Source organism: Marmota flaviventris, chromosome 7 (genome assembly GCF_047511675.1).
Source record: "Marmota flaviventris isolate mMarFla1 chromosome 7, mMarFla1.hap1, whole genome shotgun sequence".
Lineage (NCBI taxonomy): Eukaryota > Metazoa > Chordata > Mammalia > Rodentia > Sciuridae > Marmota > Marmota flaviventris.
In genome coordinates this window covers 72,455,731-72,476,732 of record NC_092504.1, presented here as the reverse complement: position 1 = coordinate 72,476,732, position 21,002 = coordinate 72,455,731, and the positions used below count along the sequence as shown (strand labels likewise).

Genomic DNA, 21,002 nt, shown 5'->3' with positions numbered 1-21,002 from the left:
CTCTGGTTAGATTAGACTGTGGTTACTTCCTTCTCTCCCAATTTTATGCCTCAAACACTATAATTAAAATGATATAACAGTGAAATGGTTCTGTGATTGGGTTTGAAGTCTCTGATGGCTTCACAACTGTGGCATGCTTGGTGGCTAGGAAGTTTCTGTGCAAAGACACAGAATGTCTGGCTGCTAGGAAAATTTCTGTGCAAAGATATGGGATGCCTATCTGCTGTAGCAATGCTCTGCATAAGGAGGATCTGTGCTAGAGTCTTATCAGCCTCAACCTTGACCTCAGGCTCACAGCTCCTGGGAATAAAAAAAAAAAAAAAAAACTCTCTTGTTAGACAACCACAATGTTTCACCAAGCTCTGCTGCACCTGAACCTGTCCACATAACAGTAAATTTAAACAATGGACTCTTGAGAGCTACACAAACCTCTTAACATTACATATTGCAACTATAGCATGTAAGTGAGGAATAAGCTGCATAATGTTACTTACTCTGTAAGCTGCCTAATGACACAACGAGCAATAATGTACTACTGATGCCAATGATCTAATGTAACTTATTGATATAAATAAAGCTGACAGCTTGGCTATTCTGCTATTCTGCCTCTGTGTCTTGTCTCTGTGTCTCTTTTTATTTTCCTTACATAATAGAGCTCAAAGAATATTGGTGATTTTTAATAGCAATCTTCTCTTATTTATTTTCTTCCAATCCATTTTAATTATGATAGTCGAAAATGTAATCATTCTATATTGACACAGGTTATTTTGGAGTTGAATAGCTCATGAAAGACAATATGGTTTTGAGTATTATATGATTTTCGTTCTCTTCTAGTTTTCCTTTTGATATAAACTATAAATTCTAGCCTCTCATCCTCTCATTTACTTTCTTATTTAACTAAAACACAACATGTTTATCATCAACTTTTATCTTCACATTTTACTATGAGATTTATCCATGACTTCCTCTTCCTCAAACAATGGGGTGACTGGGGAAAACCCCATGTGACTCCAGGAACTTGTGCTAACTGAGGCTAACAGGAGTGTTTCATTCATTGCTCTTGAAAGGAGACTCCAAAATCACAGACATTCACAGCTCATGGCTGGGGAAATGAGCTGGTCAGGCTTTATTTTGCTTTTTTCATAGCTTGGAAACACATGTACTGTAACAGATGAAGACAACTTACCAAATAGCCATAGTGAGGGATACTGAAGTACTCAAGCCATGATAGCAAAGGTGGAAGAGGAGTGAAAGTCAGCATATACCCAATAAACCCTATAAAAAGCAAAGACCATGAATCAGAACCCAACTGGTGATTTTATGAAGAATTCTAGATAATACCCTTTTCAAATTTCAACTCTACAACTTTCCAAACATTTCTACTAGGATCACCTCTCTTCATATTCCTTCCAGTTACTCTAAAAAAAACTTCATCATTTGAATGTGTATACGCCTCTGTGTATCTAAGGTTGTTTATTATTTTAAAGGAAGGACCATTACCTATAATCTGTATAATATATACTATTTGGATGATCTAAAATTATTAAGACTATGTCCTCAACATTCTCTGTAACTGCACACAATGGAAGTTTAAGAAGTAGTCATTCCTTGGTACCTGAGGGGGATTGGTTCCAGAACCTCAGTTCACAGATACCAAAATCTTCAGGTATTCAAATACCTTATTTTTAAAATGGTGTAGTATTTGCATGTAAATCATGTACTTCCTTTTTTACTTTAATATTACTTCCTATATATTTCAAATCCTTTCCATATCCCTTAATGATACTATAACATAAATGCTATATAAGTAGTTGACAATACATATTTTATGGCATAATGACTAAAAAATGACATTAAGAATAATTTGAGGTTCAGAATGCAGGCTTCAGATTACCGAAAGCCTAGAACTCATAAACACAATAATATGATGAAGTACAGCAGGAAAATATGGTCAATACTTCCATTTAAAGCTATCAGAAATCAATATTACAATAGAGACACTAGGAACGACTTCTCAAAGCACAAGGGACAGCTATGAGGTTCACACAACACTTGTCCTAAATGGTACCAAGTACCATTTAGGTGGTACTTGGTACCACTAGGATAGCAAAATAATGACAATGTTGTATGTCTGCCCACATTTAGATTTCACCTAACCAAGTGCTTCATATAACACATACCATCTCTGAGTAATATGTGGTTTCATGACTATGGTTTTAAGGTTCTACCAAGAACCTTTACATAATATTCAGTGAAAGCATCCAATAAATCAAAAAATTCACCTGTATTTATTAAAGGATATTTTATTTATTAGATGAAATATAAACAAGACATCACTTTCTGAATGAGATACATTGTAGTTGACAAATTCAGAAATGAAAGATTTACACTTTGACAAGAACTTATGCTAATTATGTATCACTGAAAGACATCTATTGTAGCAGAGATGACAAGTGCATTAATTGGTTAAGCACTCCTATTTAGTCCATGTCATGGAACAAAAATGTGAGAACTATGTTGGGGATATAGCTCAGTGGGTAGGGTGTTTGCCTCATGTGCACAAAGCCCTGGGTTCAATCCCCAGCACCACACACACACACACAAAAAAAAAAAAAAAAAAAAACCAGGGGAACTTGTTCTGTTTATCTGCTAACTCATCTATGTGATTACAAACTTTAGGGCCATGTGAGATTAGAATTAAGTAACCATTATAAAGAAAAGATAAGCAGAAATACTTGATATAGAGATTCTTAGGAACGCAAAAAGGGAATCACCTAGTACTGTGGACTTTGGAATGTTCCAGTATTCTTAAAACACTCCTTTTCAAAATACAGGACCCAGGTAAGACACCCCTCCCCATGCCACACACTATTACACTTCTCAAGGAGCTTCACATTCACCTTGGAGTTTCAATGCATCCAATGAAACTGTCTCTGCTGGTTAAACAGCTGGGAGTTCTCTAACTCCAGCATGAAAAGCAGGTAGAGAGTCTACTGTTCTCATTACTGTGGTTTCTAAAGTTCAAGGTCTTATTCAATACTATCAAGAAGTGTCTTTTAAAAGCTCATCACTAAAGGCATATTCATACTAACTACATTAGAACACTAGCAAAACAAGTTTGGATAAAGTTGAGAAGGAAAGCTGGTAAATTCTCTAGAATATACCTCATCTAGGCCTCCTGGAAGCATCCAAATCCCATGTATAGAATACTCAAAGTAGGTTTTAAATGACAGGTAAAGGTACAAGGAAGAAAGAAGGGGAAATTTTCTTCTGAGAGAAGTACAGTTCATACTCACCAGCATTAACAGATAATAGGTACTTAAAACTGCTGCTATGAACAAACATTTATATGAACCTATAGCCAGTAGCAGGGAAGCAGTTGAATAGTACACCATCAAAACAGTAAGCATTGTGATTGAGAAAGCTTCTGTCTCCAGTTTCAATCCTTAGAAAGAAAAGAAGGGTTTAGCCCTGCTGCCTAGGTCAATATGTATTCAGGATCATTTACCATGCAAATAATGCTAATATTCAGAGCAATTAATACCTGAATGAAGAAAGTTACCCACATCCAACTACCATGGGCCAGCAATTTCAATTTTCACCTATATATAATTGCATGAAGTTACAACACAGATTTATTTTGTACATTTACTTCCAAAGCACTTTTCCGTATAGCACCTCTGTTTTCTATGTGGAATTAGGACGACCTTCAGAACTACTTAGATGGAGAGGCACAGGCAACATAACTGGTCAAATTATACTGCCTTCTCCTATACTCAGACATCACCACATTGCTCACTGTTTGCTGTCACTGCATTACTGAAGAAATAGGGATTAGGTTTCACAACTTCAGTGGTTTTAATGCCTGGAGGAAGGAAAGGAATCTCCATACCTAAGTCTCCCAGATAAACCATCACATGGCTCTGTGATAGAGAATGGAATAAGATAAGTATACTTTAAAAAGTGTAACAAGTAAACATTCATTATATAGTTTAAAGATTTGGAACAGCTATAAGAACACAGATCAGGAGTCTGGGGCCTAGATACCATGACCAATTCCTTATAACACACCTCTTATTTGTAAACTGGAAGTTTTTGGTTCTTATACTATAGTGTGCTATCATAAATAGATATTTCCAGTGTACGTGAGAAAGAGAGAAACATATAGAAATTCAGAAGCAATGACCCTGGGGTAAAGTCTGAGAACAATGCAACAATGATCTATTAAATTAATAAACCCAAAGTAACCACCTTTCTCTCATTATTAAGGGTAGAGAGAAAGAAGACATGTGTGCACAGATTCTTTACTTTTCTATATATCTCTGTAGACCTTATCAATAATACATACCAATCTAAATTTTATCTGTATATAGTTACATGTTGAGAGACAAAGAGAAACAATATAGATAGATAGGCAATAACTATCACAGCTCCTCAGCATAGTGTTGAGTTTTTTATAAATTATTTCTATGTTTTTCCATGATACATGGCATCTTGGTAAAATGAAGTTTTGTAAATATTGAAAGTTCTGTTGAGTAGAGCATGGGGCATGTGTGTGCAATCCCAGTTATTCAGCGGACTGAGGCAAGATGATCTAAATTTTAATACCAATCTGAGAAGCTTAGAAAGACCCTGATCAAGACAAAAAAATTTTAAAACAGCTGGGGATGTATCTCAGAGATAGAGTGTTTGTCTATCATCCATGAAGCCATTGGATTGATACCCACCACTGCACCAAAATCAAAAACAAGAAGCTTCACTTGGGAAAGACTTGACAACAAGACTCAACTGAATGGCTATTGTTGAGCATGCACAATGGATACACATTTCCCTAGTGGTGCGAAGTGTGTACTTCTAGTTGTAGGAACCAAAAACATGCTTGCAAAAGAAATTGGTTTTAACACATAAGCAAAACTAAAGACACATTCTCTTTGTATTGTTACTTACCTATCAAGAAGTATGCTACACAAGTACATATAATTGGCAGCAAACTCCTGGGTAGTAAATCAGATACTAGTTTTCCAAAGAAGTAAGATGACACTTCATACCATCCACTAATAAGCTCTTGTCTACAAAACAAAAACACACACCACACATCCCAGATTAGTCCAAGGCACAGCCCAGCTGAGATGCTGCTGTCCAGGTTCCTGCTGCCACCAGGTCTGCCACCAGCTACCCACGGGCTCCAGGCTAACCCTCCCACCCTGCCCCCATCCCTTCTCCGTTGCAGGTATAGCCTCCATGGAGGTGGGACACATGCATCTCCACACTCTTCTCAGATACCCTGCTTCTCCTCTCAGGCTGACTCCCTCTTAGTAGTACAAACAGGGCTAATCTTAGCAGTAATGGAAGATTTTCTTCACTACAATTCTGACCCTGTAAAAGATGACACTGTTATTCTCCAAGGCCTCAAAGCAACTTATGATCCCTAAACTTTTTATACTTCTGCTACTCTCATGTTAGAAAAAGAAAAGGACTTCTCTCTTCAATGATCACCAAACAATACACCCATCAGCTACCAAACCCTCATCTTTCTTCTTCCTGATATCTCTCTCCTGTAATTCCAAACTCTTCCACCAGTATATCCATTCCTTCCTTTTCTGATAATTCCAGTCCTTGGCATATAAATATGGTAAAATATCTTCCATCTTTGAAAGCAGAAGAAACAACCCAGTCTGCTTTTTAGTGTAAGACTGCCCTCTTGATCTTTCCATTCCTTCATCCACTAAGGCCAACTGTACTCCCACCTCCAATTTATTGCTAATTCTACAACTTAACTCTATACCAAGAACTTCAAACTTTTCTTGCAAGGGTCGTGGTGGCCTGTTATTTCCAAAAAATCTAAAGATACTTTTCAGCTCTTTATTGCTGGCTTTCTCTGCAGCACTGCAAACTGATGACCACACCTAATTCTGAAACTTTGTTTTCCCTTGGTGACAGGCCCCACAAGCTCTTGATTTTCTATTTTACTCTTGACTGCTTGTATTCAATTAATTGTGATAACCTGCATACATATTTCAAAAGCTCATGTTACACAATGATAAATACATACAATTTATATTTGTCAACTAAACAAACCAAGAAATAACAGAAAAATACTGGTAATCCTCTGGGTCACACCTTTGACCCAATTATAGATACACTCCCGAAATATAAACCTACTCACCTAAAGAGCTTCTCCAGTTCAACACTCTTTCCTCCTAACAGGCCGGCCAAACTCTGGAAGATAGTCAGTGTACAGAGTGCCTGGGCTCTGCCAGGACTGAAGAACAACAACAAAAAAATCCTCAGTCAATTCAAAGCTATTAGATCAGCTTTCAACTCACAGGATCTCCTTCCACAAATTATATAACATTTTTCTTTAAAATAGAGTCTTTAGTATTTTGTTATGTCAGCCTGAGCTATCTGGTCAAAGAAATACAATCACCTTGAATTCAATGTTCCTCTGTTTATATTTTAGGAATGAATGCTTGGCACCATTCCTAAAATATAAACAGAGAAACAGCAAATTTAATAAACTCCTCAGAGGGTTAAAAATTTAATTAGCAGTTTGATTTTAAAGTTGAGTCAAGAAGATGGTGAGACATGTGGAAGAAAAATGCCAGATATTGGAAGGAACCTGCACTCAGTTCCTTCAGACACACAGACAGCACACACGTCAGCAAAGCAAGACAGCATCCATGACCAGGACAGCCACCTTCCTACAAGGTCTTCAAAAATAAACCAAAGAGATATAATTTAAGAAGAAAAAAAATTCTGTGTACCTTCTCAGTAAAAGATTTGTGTTTTTTTTTAAAAGGGTTCAGTGAATTTATGCCTTTATAAAAATATAAATTTTATGATTATATACCAACCTCCTGGAAATAAGAACAAGCATCTCTTCAAACCAACTTAACTGATATGAATGATTTTTAATTGAAACATTTTGAAAAAAAAGATAATGTAGTACATCAATTAAGTGACATAAAAAACAAGAGAAAAAATATTTTAAATATAAATTCAAGTGAACAATTCCAGCTATCTTAAAGGAAAAACAGGAGTCCAGAGACACTCCATATATTTTCTTAATGCTTAAAGAATGATGAAATAATAGTACCTGTAAATGTGTAAACATGTAAATGTTAATATTATAATTAAAATAAATAGGAAACAGCCATGCCTAGTAGATAATCAACTGCATAACTATGAGTCCAAAAATATACTTTATGTAAACTTATAAGCTAATTTGAGATGCATGGGATATAGCAAAGATTCAGTTCAATATAGCTAATGATATTATAGTGTTCATAACTCTGAGAAAAAAGACAATAAAATTCATTCAGATATGATTTATTTTATATTACTTTATTTATTTTATATTACTTTTTATTATTACAGAACCAATTCAGTCTAATTATTTATAAGATAGTAACTCACATTTGTCATATCTAGTATTATCTAGATTGATTTTAATTTTTAATTTCAAATAAATCAAAATATACTTGTGCATATATGGTACAAAGTAATGATACAATTCATAAATATGTTAAATAATGAAATCAAGGTAATTCAGGTGATCTCCACCACCTCATATATTTATCATTTTTCATGGTGAAAACATTTGAAATTTAATCCAAGCAATTTTGAAAGGATTATTATTATTTAGCATCTTCACAGCAATGAGGAAGGTATCTCAAAAAAATAAAAAAAAAATGTGTCTCTTCAATCTGAGACTTTGTACCCTTTGATCATAATCTCCTCATTCTGCCCATCCCTCAGATTCTGGCAACCACCATTTACTATTCTATTCTATGCTTCTAAGAATTTAATTGTTCTAGATGTATGTATGAGTGAGAATATGTGTTATTTGTCTTTCTGAGCCTGGATTAATTTACTTTCCATAATATTCTCCACTTCCATCCATGTTGTCACAAATGACAAAATTTCATTTTTCAGGGCTGAACAGTATTCCATTATGTATACATACTACATTTTTTTTTCCCATTCATCTGCTGACAGGCACTTTGATTCCTTAACTTGACTATTGTGAATAGTGCTGCCATGAATATAAGACTGATGCCACCTTTTTCACAAACTGATTTCAAATAATTTCCATAAATATTTAGAATTGGGATTAGTGGATGCAACCATTTTAAAATACATTTTCCAAATTTGCTTATCCATAACTACAACCTTATAAAGCTATTAAATCAAAGGTGCTCACACTCTACATAGGATTCAAAGCCAGTTCTTAGTTTTACAGATTAGAGAAAGTGCAAGGATAGTAGTTGATCCCAAAGAAGAATAAAACCTTTGGCCTCCCTAGCAATTTCAAATGATAAAGGACTGATAGTCACTGCTGGAGAGTGCTTTAAGGACATAGTTTCCAAAATGATGCAAAACTACTGTTTTCTAATCAAAGGAATAAATCACTGATCATCTCAGGAGGGATTAGGTAAGCTACACACACAGGTTACTTTCACATAGCCAAATGCCCACAGAAAATGTTAACAAAGATAAGTCAAAAGGATGAATTAAAATAAGGTTGATGTCTAAATTCTTCAAAAATAATCTCAAGAAATTGACCAAGATACTTAGCATAAACAATGTTTTTTGGAACCGGGGGTTGAACCCAGGGGCACTTTACCACTCAGCTCCAGCCCCAGTCCTTATTTTTTATCTTGAGCGAGGATCTTGCTAAGCTGCTGAGGCTGTTCTGACTCCACCTCCCAAGTAGGTGGGATTATAGGCAGTACCTGGCTCTGACATAAACAATTTACAGGAAAAAAAAATTACACTGATATACAGTTTCAGAGGTTTCTGACTCCTTTGGTTGGGGTTAAAGCAGAATATTATGGCAGAAGTGATGCTGGAGGAAAGCTGCTCAGCTCATTGCAGCCAGGAAGCAGAGAGAAAGAGAGAGGAGGAGGGGCCAGGGAAAAGATAAATCTTCCACCAGGGCATGACCCCAGTGACCTGCTACCTCCAACTAGGTCCCACACCCACTAGTCTTTCTAACTATCAATTGATGAATCCACTGGGGAGAAATGTGCCTTCATGATTCTATCACTACCCGAAAGCCCCACCTCTAAACACTCCTGCATTGGGGAACCCTTCAACACATGAGAGTTTGGGGGACAGTGTAAATCTAAACAATGCTCATTCTTAGTTTAGAAAATAGCCAGCCTTCTCCATGTATCAAAATAGACTCAACACAAGCTTTTACAATCACCCTCTATAATAAAATGGGGATAAGACCATACAGCCCCTTTGGCTGTTTAGAGGTGACCTTAGGCTCTGGATGACAAGCAGCCATCCCATCAGGTAGCCATGTATGGTTCTCCATACATGAATTCTGAGGAGAACCCTGGGTCTGGGATGTTGCTGAGCACCTATGTTCAGAATATGACACAGCCAGTTAAATCTCTCATCATGAGGAGAGATTAAAGGACACATTACAGTTGAAACTAGGCAACAATCACAACAAGTAATATGAGTGCTCCACACAACAGGAAAAACTGAGTCCTGTCCTCTTATCTGACACTCCTATGTTCCAAAAAAAAAAAAAAAAAAAAAAAAAAAACCAAAACTCAAAGAAATTGACTCACTATTAACAACAACAGACAATCTTGATTACATCAAAATTAGAAACATTTATGTGTCAAACACACTACTAACAGAGTGAATAGATAACCCAAAAGATAGGAGAAACTATGCACAAATTAAGTAACTGATAAAGGATCAGAAATCCATAAATATAAAGAACTCCAAGTCAACAATAATGAAAAAATAAAACAATTCAATTTTTAAAAAGGCAAAAGACTTCACAAGATATTCACCAAAAATCCAATAGATCTCTATTATTTACAAAAAGAAAAATGAACAAGTTCTGGTGGGGACGTGGAGAAACTGGAACCCCTGCCTGCTGCTGGAACAATGGAAAATGGTGCAGCTGCAGTGGAGGACAGCATGGCAGGTCTTGTAAAACTTAACAGAAAGTCCTTATGACCCAGCCATTCAATATACCCCATTGAGGTGAAAGCAGAGACTCACAGAGATAATTCTACTAATAGCAGTATTACTCACAATAGCCAAAAAGGGGACAATGACACAGACTTTCATCAATGGATGCATAAACAATATAGTGGACAATTAGTTGGCCTTAAAAAACAAATTCCAACATATACTACAGTTTGGATGAACCTTGAGAACATTATGCTAAGGGAAATAAGCCAGTCATATGCAAAAAAATATTATATGACTGCAACAGAGAAAGTCAAAGATGGTTGCCAAGGGTTGGGAGAGGTGGGTATGGAGAGTTGCTATTCAATGGTATAAAGATTGCATTTCAGAATATGAAAGAAAGGTCTGGAGGTGGATAGCAGTGATGGATGCTCAGTATAAATGTATGTGATGCCACTGAAATGTACATATAAAAATGGCTGAAAGGGTAAACTTCAGCTTGCATATAATTTACCACACATATGTATACATGTATAAAAAAGAATATTGACTCTTTCCTGAGTTTTGCACCATACTTATCATAAATCCAAATTCTTGAATGGATGTCTACAAGCTTGAATAAAGTAATGGCATTTTATCAAAATCAAGATCCAAATTGAGCTACCTATGGTAGACGTCAGTACAATCATGTTTTAGTGCCAGGAAAAATGCACCTATGACCACTCCCAGAATGACTGCCACAGTTATCTTTTCAAGAAAGAAAAATGAACATAAAAAAGGTAAGAAGTTCAATTAGAGTTAAGATTTTTCATGTCATTTATTATTATATGATACATAGATATATATAATCACATCTCTCCATTTCAGTAAATACTTTAATGGTGTGGACAGAGTCCCTAGGAGAATATAAAGCAGTATATGTTATGAAAATGCTATCTAAATTAGATGGCAAATAAAGGTATATTTTCTTCAGGGAATTGGCAGGACAACAAGTAGACTACTGGACAAGCTAAAATTACTCTCAGTGTCCACAAGGCACTGTCAGTTAAGGGTCCAGTTCAATTCAGGTACTGAACCTACAAATGCTACTAAAGTTAACAGACATGCAGGGATCTGGGGAAGTCATTTGGGAACAAATGAAAATCAATACTATAACAGTATTAAAATGTGAAATAATCTGTGAAGGACATTTATGGCATAAAGGAAAATAAAGTTTTAAAAAAAATGAAGCATGATCTGTAAAGAATAGTTTGTGAGGACCCTAATCTGGAAAGACTTCCAAATAAATGCTGATGGTTCTACCAATGTGCAATATAAACTGGTAAACAAGAGTATTTACTTTCATACAGTATAACTTTTAAGAATATTCAATTTTTCAGTTTCAACACTCCATATTCTTAGTTTATTTTCATTCCAACTTGACATCTTATACTACCAATAAGTACTAGGATGTTTCCTATAGTTTTCAAATTTTGTTTTCAAACATTTAACAAAACAAAGAATTGCATGACAATATCATGCATACTTTTATGAGGTTACACATATTATTCTGTCTTACATTTAAAAAAAGAAAACTAAGCATTAGTAGTGATAATGGCCATATATATGAGCTTTGTGTATCTGGTCTGTTTTAAACACAAAGATGAAAAAGGAGTTCTCCCAAAATGTTACTCAGTCTTTGTTCAAATATGTTGAACCAACATTTCTCAAGGATATGTTCTGAGGGATGTCTATAGCTTTCACTAAAAAAAAAAAAAAAAAAAATCTATAGATGTTCAATATGTTAATAGAAACAATGATTCCCAGACAGATTGATAACAATGGCTTCCAGATTGATTTAATCAGGAAAATTTTAGCACACTGAATAAACTCTAAATAATTTTATATAGATAATTCATTTATTCTAAGACCTTCCAAATACAACTGCTGGCTAGAGGTCAAGTCTAAATTGTGTAAATAACTAGTGTAACTAAAAGCATAGCTATCAGGGTCTTATAAGAAGGACGCCATAAAACAAATCTATCTTAACATTTTAACAAATCTATCTTCAAAACTTAGGCAAAAAGAACACTCCAGTTTAAGAATACTAAACCACAAGGATCATTAAACTATGTTCCACAGGTCAAATGGGGCCAACTACTGTTTTTTCTTCTGCCCACAAACTAATAACAGCTTTATAAAGTAAAAAAAAAAAAAAAATCATAAAAATACTATATCTTTTGATATGAGATTTATATGAAACTCATGATCCATGAATCAAAGTTTTAGGAGAACATAGCCAGGTTCATTTTTTTATGTATGACCTAATGTGAGAGGTAACTACCTGAGACAAGGAGTATATGGACCTGAAAAGCCTAAAATATTAACTATTTGGTGCTTTCCACAAAAGAGTTTGCCTCTTCCTACACAAACATTCCAGCATTTACAAAATTGTTGAGATTTGTCCCACTAAGCTCAGGGATCTCTAAGAGTTCTCCCCTTATTGTAGAGACTACTATTCTCTGAATATTGCTGGACTTCCTTTTGCATAACTGAGTTCACTGATGAGACCAGAAGGCTGAATACCAAGCCTGGAGGCACTGGGCTTCTGTTTGCATCTTAAGGACACCTAGGACCAAATGCACAATCCTGGTGTATTTGCAAGCAGCTATGTCCTAATCATACTCTGTCCAGAACTACTACTTTGAGAAGCAAGTAAAAAACATAATACATAAATTATATGAAAGAATGAATGGATTACATCACATTGTTCAAAAATACATAATGCAGGTTGATAGATCTAAGTCATCTGACATGCTTCCAAATGACATCAAATTTGCTCTGAAACAGTAAAACTTTACCCTTGATTGGTAGGACATAAAACTGTCCATGGTCTGAGAGAAGTGACAGATCAAAAGCACAACAAACATTTGCAGAAAATGATAATCTGACTCAAATACAGATGCAGGCAATAATTAAATATGAAAATTATGATGGTTAACCTTAAATAGTCAGTAGTACTTCATTAGAGCCAGCAAAGGCCATCTTTCAGTACTCAACTGAAACTCAATGATTGAAAATGTGCATTTGGTCCTAGGCCTCCTTAAGATGCAGACAGAGGACTAGTGTTTCCAGACTTGGTGTTCAACCCCAAACAATCAGCTAAACTGATTTCCTTACAAATGACAGAAAATGAACTGGAAGTTAGAAAAGCTTTGTATGACACAGGGGTTAAAAACAACAGAAAAACCTTGAGAAGTGATAATCAACAATGACCACAGAGCTAGCCAAAGAAGAAAATTACATTATATCATCCTAGTTAAGAGGGTTAACCTGACAGTGAATAGTCTTGTTAAGTCTGGTTACTATCTGTGCATAAAATGCAAACCCTTTGAGGTATCTAGTGCTTTCTAAAGTTTAAAATCTCTCAATAAGGAAGGTGAATTATAAGGAACAGCACTTTGCATACAGGATCCTCCACCAGACAGTGGGCAGCCCAGACGATGGTCAGCCTAGACAACCCTCAACTGTATTCATTAACATCAAGTTCTCTCACTGCCTCATTTCAAGGGCAAAACAACCCTCTTGCCCCTACTGCCTTTTGTCTCCTGTCCCTCTTCTCCCTCTGTCGGTGCTTAAATTTTCTGTATAGACCTTTCTGCAATCTGATATATCAATTATCATGTCTCTACCCTCATAACAAATGAATTGCGTGAGAACAGAAATGTTTATTTTTACTCATTTTGTGTACTGCTTTGTGAGTTCCCAAAATGCAACACATGATCTTGTGAATGACTCTGCAAATGAAAGTGGACAGCTATGCAATACTCATACATATCTGAGACACATTGTCTTTATTTTTTTTTGAGGAAAATTTTTTTCTACTCAATATTACCCATTATAATTTGTCTAAATCAACAAAAATTCTGGGTGAGGTAAACTAAGAATCACTAAGAAACTTTCCCATAAGTAAAACTTGTGATTTTTTTTTTGTTCTATTGGCCATGATTACATACCAAATGAAGCAAGGATAATAAGTGAATGGAAGAGAATAAACCAATTTCTGAAGTAGATCATATCAAAACCATGTTACTTCTACATGGGTATTTCACAGCATAATTAAAAGAGTCTCAGGTCACCTGAAATATGTTTTCTTCAGGATCACTCAGCAAGTTCTTGAAAAAACATCAGACAATCCATCTGAGCTGATGATAGAAGGAGGTGATATAAGTGGTCTCCTTGAAGGCTGAGCTCCTCTTCTTCTGACCACCTGAGAGTAGGTCTAACTCAGCTTTCCTTTCTCTGTGGATGGAGGAGTTGAGGTAAAACTCAACTAATGTTTCTATGACTGGTATTTTTCCCTTGGAGAGCTCTTCAGTCTTGCTGACTTTCAAATAAAAATGAATAAAGAACAAAATCACTACTATCAGACAACAAGTTATTTAATCCATTTTTCTATGACTCCTTTCTTCAATAAAAATTTGATTTTAGAGCTTGAATATAAAAATTACTAGCTTTATTGCCACATTTCACATTAGGAATACACAGGTGAATGAGCTGGCTACTACTATGATTGTAATTACAGATACAGGAAACTCACTGACCTTTTCCTCCCAACTTGGAACCTAACTATTAAAATAAATATCTTCATAGAGAGTTATAATGTTAATATAAAATCTGGTCCTTTTATTCTACATGTGAATGCATAAAAAACTGTTTCTCATTTATAAGTACTATAACAATGAGCATATTTATTTTTGAATGGAAACCCCCCATAAAATCAAAAGTAGCATATAAATGATCACTCATATATAAAACAAACAAACAAGCAAACAAAAAACCATAGCACTCACAGGTAACAAAGCCTATCTCATGACTGGTATCAGAACACAACATTAATGTAAATTCACAAAGCCTTGTTAGAATATCTTTCCATATCACAAAACCTCAGCCAAATTGATTAGGCAAAAACTGTGAATCTGAGACTTATGTACCTTCATGCCCTTCTTCCTCTCTGTTTAATACCATAGCAGAAAATTCTCCATTAATGATCTCCAGAAAGAAGACTGCAGGGCTGTTGTACAGCTCACAGGGATAACCTGCAAAAGAAGGCACTCCAACAACTCAACCAGATGGTTTTCGAAAGTAAAGAGGACTCACACAGTGTGAGACAGGTGAGACTAGGGAAGGCAGAATTATCATCTTCTCCCTCATTTTCATTCATACATACATACATAGATACATACATACATACATACATACATACATATCCAACCAAATCTGGACTCTTTAGAACATATTACATTAGTTATTACCTACAATAAGTAGTAAAATTCAGTAAGCTTTCTAAATTTCCTGGAGTTTATCAATACTCCTTCATAAGACTAAGGCTAAGTCCAGGAAGGAAGTTTTGAAGTCCCCGATGCATTGTATTCTCTGAGTTGATCCACGAAATACTGGAATGGCAGTACTAATGACAACAAGTTAGCTTTTCCACCTATTAAATTCATATTTCAAATTTATCATCTGTCAATCTGTCATAATTCTAAAGAGGAACAAATCCTTCAGAGTAGCACTCTGGAAAGAAAATGACCAGTACAGTACACGTGAACTCTTTCCTCCACTTGTAGTGGCATAAATCATCTAAACTTTGCCTGTGGTCTGATTCTTATCTCCTCTGGACTCCCCAGACCCATACATGCTTGAGTATTTTTTTTTAAATTTCTTTTAAAGAGAGAGTGAGAGATATTTTTTTAAAGAGAGATTGTGAGGAGAGAGAGAGAGAGAGAGAGAGAGAGAGAGAGAGAGTTTTTAATATATATATTAGTTTTTGGAGGACACAACATCTTTGTTTGTATGTGGTGCTGAGGATCGAACCCGGGCTGCACGCAGGCCAGGAAAGTGCGCTACCGCTTGAGCCGCATCTCCAGCCCATAGAGATAATTTTTTAATATTTATTTTTTAGTTTTCAGTGGGCACAACATCTTTGTTTGTATGTGGTGCTGAGGATCGAACATGGGCCGCATGCATGCTAGTCGAGCACACTACCGCTTGAGCCACATCCCCATCCCCCATGCTTGATTATTTTTAAAGGAGAGATATTAAACAAAAACAAATTTAAAAAGACAACTGTTTGGGGTCATAGAGAAGCATCTATGATCATACCCAAATATCTCTGACGCAGATTGTATGAGCTGTTAAAAAAATCATATAATTTAATAAAAAATTCAAAGAATCAGACATCCCTGAAATATTGGTCCAATCAGATTTGGGATTAGACATTCCATTGACTAATAGATCACTCACACCCACTTAAGTACTAAATCTTGAGTCTAATGTTTCTAGAAAGTTAAGTAGCACCTCCACGAGCTTTTGTGAAGGCAGAGCAAGATTACATGTCATGGTAAAAACTAAAAAAGCAATATGTTATAGGTCTCAAAATAATAATATTAGGCCATTCCATAAATATTTAACTGACAGAATAACTGGATATAAATCCAAGTAGTTAAATTTTGAACTTTCAGGGAAAGATCACTGTTACAGTTTGGATATGAATTTCCCCAAAGATTCATGTTGTTTTAATCAACTGTGACCAAAAGACCTGAAAATAAAAACATAGAGGAGGAAAAGTTTATTTTGGCTCATGATTTCAGAGGTTCAGTCCACCATCAGTCAACTCCATAGTGGTGGGCCCAGGCGAGATAGAACATCATGGTACAGGGGCATGGAGTAGGAAAGCAGCTCAGGACATGATAATTAGGAATTAGGGAGAGGTTCACTCACCAGGAACAAAATATAAGCCCAAAATGTATGTCCTCAGTGACCTACTTCCTCTAGCCACCCCCTATTTGCCTGTAGTTATGATCCAGTTAATATATACCAGTGGATTAATCCATTGATCAGGTTATACCTCTCATAGTCTGATCAATTTACCTCTGAACATTCTTATGCCATCTCACACATGACCTACTGGGGAAAACCTCATATCTAAACCACAACACATGTGTTTAAGGCATGGTACCCAATATAGCAATCTGATAAATTAATAACTTGAATGGACTACTGTGTGGTGGGAGGAATTAAGTTACTGGAAGTATGCCCTGGAAGAATTTATCAGGCTCCTGATCTCCTCTCCCCTCCCTCCCTCCCTCTCTATCTCTGTCTCTCTGTCTCTCTCTCTCTCTCCCTCCATCTCTCCCTCCCTCCCTCCTCACTGGCAAGAGTTGAACAGTTTCCACCACTACACCTTTCTGCCATGATATTTCTCACCAAAGGCCCAAAGAAATGAAGTTTAGATCTCACCTAAGGCCAAAAGCAATGCATATAGCTGTATTGGAGTGAAACCTCCAAAACCATGAGCCAAAATAAATCTTTCCTCCTCTAAGTTAGTGTTCTTAATTATTGATCACAACAATGAAGAGTTGATTAACAAGAAGTGGGGTCATTGCTGTGACTATACCTGACCATGTGCTTCAGAAGCCTTTGAAAATGATTTGTAGGAGGAATTTGGAAAAATGTGGAGATACAAGATAAAGAAGCTTTGGAATATTGTAAGCAGAGGTTAATGGACAATTACGGTGTGATCTCAGAGGACCAGAATGTCAACAGGAATGTGGACAGTAAAGATTGTGTTCATGAGATTTCAGATTGTAATGAGGACTGTTTTGGGAACTGGAAGTGGTATATTCTGACAAGGAAGTTGTTTCCATTTTGTTCATGTCCCCACACTCTCTGAGGCTGAATTTAAAGATGATGAACTAATTAATCTACTGGAGGAAATTTCAAGGCAACAAATCATTGGGACTGTGGCATAGTTATTGCTAGTAGCTTTTAGCCATATGTTTAGTGAGAAATGGCAACAAGAAGCAGAAAAGAAACATTTAAAAATTTTCTGTTTGGCCAGAAAAACACATGTAAAACTGCAAATAAGGAAGGTGTGGTTGCTGAAGAAATCAGAGCCTTTAAAGAGAAACAAATGTTTCATGGAGAAAAAAGGAAAGATGTTTAAAGGTGTAAAAATGATAACTTGTGTGAAAGACTCTGCTTTAAGAAGATAGTCCTGGGTTACATTGCAGGCACAGGGCCACCTAGAAACTTGTCCTGCCAGGACTCATTTCACTGTCTAAACACTCAGTAGCTGCTACAGCTATTGTTCGAGCAGACCCAGCTACTGTTCCTACAGGCAGTGGGCCTTGGTGTCATCTGTGTTGTGCCAGTTTTAAATAATGCACAATTCTGAAGTAGGGGGTTCATGAAAGTTTTTACCCAGATTTCAAAGGAAGGCCTGGGAGATAGGAATTTGTGTCAAGGTCGCAGTCTCTGCAGGCAGCCCCTGAGAGTGTGATGTGAGATTCTGTGAGAGGAAGCTAAATCAGTAATGGAGTTGCCAGGACTAAGAGATGTCATGAACCATGGAATGTCTGCTGAGGAAGGATATATGCAATGAACAAGGCTTTTTTGGAGGCTGTTTATTCCCTTTTGGAATGGAAATGTCTACTCTGTTCCATTGTAATATTAGAAGCATGTAACTTACCTATTATTATGTATATGGGCCCACAGCTAAGGTGTTACCATGTGTCTCACAGAATACTTTGGATTTAGAGTTTTGAGAAATGTTGGAATTGTTAAAGACTAGAGGAACTTGTAGGACTGAATGCATTTTGCATTATGAGATGGACATGAGCCTTTTGGGGTTGGGGCAGAATATTATGGTTTGGATATAAAGTATACACTTTAAATACTTAAATACTAAAGAATTTAAGACTCGGTCTCCAATGTACAGAGATGGAGCTTTTAAGAAATTATTTGATTATGAGGGCTCTAACTTCCTCAGGAAACTAATTCATTTCATGGGATAATAATTAGAATAGATTACTTAGAAGTGGGACCTAATTTGAAAAAGTAGGTCACTGGGTTCATACCCTGGAAGGATTTATTTTGTCCCTAACCCTTTTCCTCTCCTTTCCTCTCCCCTCCCCACCTTTCCTTCTCATTCTCTCCCTCCTCTTTTTCTCCTTCTTCTTTTTCTTCTCTCTCTCTCTGTCTCTCCCTGTTTCCTTCCCTCCCTCTTTTCCTTCCTCCCTCCACCTCCCTCCCTCGCTCCCTGCCCCCCTTCCCTCCACCACACCCTTACACAATTTTTCTGCCTCACCTCAGGCCCAAAGCAATGAAGCCAGTAGACTGTGGACTGAAACATCTGAAACTTGAAGCCAAAAACCGTCATACTTTTTGTAATTAGTTTTTCTCAGATATGTGTTATAGGAATGAAGAGCTAACCCACACAGTCACTGGGAAGCAGTACAGCTACAGGACAGGTACAAACACTCTCACACACATATGCTGCCATATGAAGAAAATGTTTGGCAACAAAGTGACCAAGGATGTTTTAGAGTGGTGGAACCCGAGGTAAATTTATATAAAGATCAAACAGCACTCCCATCCATACCTCTGTTCTCTCCCAGAATTCCAAGAATGAAGGATCTAGTGCATGAAAAAGTCAACAAAACCTGCTGATGCAAAGTATTCCAAAGCCTTCTGTGCAGGACCCTGGTACATTAGTTTTCCTGAGGCCAATAAGGTGAGGCTGTCAAACAGCTTGAAGATGGAATACCGAGGGTGATTATTGGTAAAGATGATTGTTGGTCCCTGCTCAGAAATCCTAAGTCAAAAGAGGGAAGATAATGAATCATTACACATCTGAACCTTGCCCTTCCTAATAAAACAGTTTATTCTTACCACTAAAAGAAGAGTTCGAAGTTCAACTTCATTTTCTCTTATAGTCTTATCACCTAATCTTATGTTACCTACATGACATCTGGGGAATCTAAATTCAATATTTTTTAAAATATTTTTCTACTTGTAGTTGGACACCATACCTTTATTTATGTATCTTTTGTTTTTTTTTTTTTTTTTTTAGTTGTTAATAGACCTTTATTTTTTAATACATGGTGCTGATGATTTAACCCAGTGTCTCATTTATGCCAGGGAAGTGTGCTATCACTGAGCCACAGCCTCATTCCTAATTCAATATTTTTATTAGTACTAAATTGTTAGAAATTCACTTTAATATGCAATTTAAAAATTAAAGGGGAGACCCAACATGGTGGCGGGCGGGGAGGCAGCACTTTCAGTACCTCCTCATTAGCAGGATCAGGGAGACGCATTAATATGCTTAGATTCTACCTGCTGAGAAACTTCTAGCAAAATTCCGCTGAAAGGAGACCTGCCGGGAATTAGTAAGTTTATTGGAGGTGACAGTTTGCCCCAGACAAGTGATTCTCTGCCACGCGGCGCAGAGGTCCAGAGGTCCACCCACCGGTCGCCGCCGAACGGCCCCCGCCCGCCCAGCTCTGCAAAAGGCTCCTGCCCGCCTGGCTCAGTGAACGCCCCCGCCAAGTGGCTCAGGGAACAGCCCCTCCCCCGCGCGGCTCAGCAAAAGGCCTCCGAGGCGCGGCCCAGCAGGCGCCGCAAAGGGACTCTAACCAAGCCTTTATGAAATAGTGAACCAAGAACTAAAACCAGAGATTGGTTCAGACCAGAAACAAGCCAGTCCCACCCCTCCCTTCAGACACTCCAGCAAGGAGCCTGGGGCCCGCCATAGCAGAGAGGTGACATCACCAGAGTTTGGCCAACGAGATTCCTTCCCAGCAGAATCCACTTTAGCAGGTGTGTGACTCCCACCCCCACCAGATACAAACTACCAGGAAACTTCAAAAATCTCTCCGTGGGCATGACTGTAAGGGCCAAGGGACTCCCGACCCCCAACTCCCCCTACCGCCAGTGGTGTGGGCGTGACTGTAGGGGCAGAGGGAAGCAGAGAAGACTCCCCACCCCCAACTCCCCCAACCGCCAATGGAGAGGGTGTGATGGTAGGGGCAGAGAGAAACAGAGGGCACTCCTGACCCCCAACTCCTCCTACTGCCAGCGGAGTGGTTGTGACTGTAGGGGCCGAGGGAAGCAGAGGGGATTCTCGATCCCCAACTCCCCTTACCACCAGTGGTGACACCCAAGGTCTTAGCCGCCAGTTTCCGAGGGCGTGCCCACCAAAGGGGTCTGGAAAAATTAAACTGTTGGCTCGCAGT

At 37.3% G+C, this 21,002-nt stretch overlaps 1 pseudogene; it reads right to left on the bottom strand.

The window, feature by feature from the left end:
* LOC139706422 (broad substrate specificity ATP-binding cassette transporter ABCG2-like) overlaps positions 1-21,002 on the bottom strand; it is a 38,082-nt pseudogene that overhangs the window by 1,493 nt on the left and 15,587 nt on the right.